Source organism: Arachis hypogaea, chromosome 1, assembly GCF_003086295.3.
Source record: "Arachis hypogaea cultivar Tifrunner chromosome 1, arahy.Tifrunner.gnm2.J5K5, whole genome shotgun sequence".
In the NCBI taxonomy this organism is placed as follows: domain Eukaryota; kingdom Viridiplantae; phylum Streptophyta; class Magnoliopsida; order Fabales; family Fabaceae; genus Arachis; species Arachis hypogaea.
The window spans coordinates 102,140,369-102,142,255 of NC_092036.1; positions in this window are offsets into that span (position 1 = coordinate 102,140,369).

Consider the following 1,887-nt stretch of genomic DNA (forward strand, 5'->3'; position numbering starts at 1 on the left):
TATGTGCGATGTTAATGGTTTTAGGAGTTAGAATCTGGTTTGCTTATGCCGCTTGTAGCTGTTTCTGCTTTCGAGAGAGAGCAAGCCGAGTCGGCTTCTAATTGCCGGTGATTTCAGGCAGAGCGAAAAGAGTTCAGTTGACACGTTTGGGTTATGATTTTGGCGTTTTGAGGTAGGGGCGCTTTCCAAAAACTGTGTTTTATATACTGGAATTATTACATATGGATACTGATGTGAGATATTATGTATTTGGTGATTGTATCTGTCTTATGTATTATTTGATTGACTCGAATGATTATGGATGTTTGTTTGGCTGAATTGTTGTACGGCTTTGTGAAATGTAATGTTTTGAAGTTGATTATTTAAAGATTTGAAATATGAGTTTAATCCGTTGAGGATTGGTTTGAATTGAGTCAATTATTTTGATGATGTGAAAGATAGAATACTCTTGAAATTCAGCCTGGGTTGCTTTAATTGATTTGGTTTTGATAAATGATTTGTTACTGAACCGTTTCTTTAAAGCTTTGGAAATGAGTTAAATCGGTTGATATTGAGTTGATTTGAAATGGTTTTCTTGAGATATGCCACTGAGGCAACTATTGGATTTAGCTTGCTTTGAATTGAATTCTGGTTTTGAGCTGTTGAAAAGGAATGAGAAACGGTTTAGTTGGGACCCGAACGGGTGGCAAAAGTCCAAGTTTTAGGGGAGGTGCTGTCGAAATTTCTACAAAATCCTACACTTGTTTGTAAAGTTATTTAAAAAGGGTTGGATTTGAGAAATTGTATTATTTGATTTATTAAGAGAATATTTATGTTTTCAAACTTAACTTATTTAATGAACTTTATGCGTTGAGTTCGGCTTATTTAGAAATGAACTATTTGCACCGTTTGAATCACTAAAGGAAAGAATGATGCTCTAAGGTTGACTTCAATACAAAAAGGGGTTTTTAGTGATCTTAAAGGAATCTAGACTTTTAATTGAGTAATTAAATTTGAAGTATTTTGGAAGAGTTAGAAAAATGGATTCCAACAAGAAACCTGAAAGTGGTTTAATTCAAATGAACCGGTTCCGTTTCAAATGAGTTGATTTTTGGACTGGGTTGGAACCTGTGATTCTTTGTGGTCGGTTTTATAGTAAATTCAGTTTTATTTACTTGAACCAAGAATCTGTGATTTTGAGAGTTTCAATGAATTTTAAGGAAATTATATAAGTTGACCTTCCCTAAAGACTTGGGACTCTGCCGAGAAACTTTTGTTATAAAATCCCATTGTTGGATGGGTGATTTTGAATGCTTTGAAATAAATCCCTAACTTGCCATGGTTTGGAAGTTTGGAAAGAGAATGCCGAGAGCGGCTCTGTTTTAAAAAGGAAACTCACTTTGAGTAAATTTGGCTTATAAGCCTGAGATGATTTGAGAAATGAGATTTCTAACGCCAAGGCTGAAAAGAGTTGAAATTCGATTTCAAAGTGAAATGGCTTGAGAAAAGTGATTTATGGCTTAAATGCCGGTTTTATGAATTTGATGATGTTGAATATGGAAGTGCTATTTTGTTATGGGCCGGAAAGGCTGTGTATGATTATGAATATTGGCTGGTTCTGGATTAAACCGTGAGCCGGAATGGTTGTGTATGATATTGTTTTATGGCTGATTGCCGAATGAGTTGTGGGCCGTATGGCTGACTATGAATTATGAATTTAAGCCGGATGGCTGAGATGGATGTTGATCCATGATTGGAACTGAATGAATATATGCTTGAGATACCTGGGTAGTAGCAAGGGTTGTGGTTTGTCCCACTTGCTCCGGGTCAGAGACTGTGATACCTGGGTAGTAGCAAGGGTTGTGGTTCGTCCCGCTTGCTCCAGGTTAGAGACTGTGACGCCTGGGT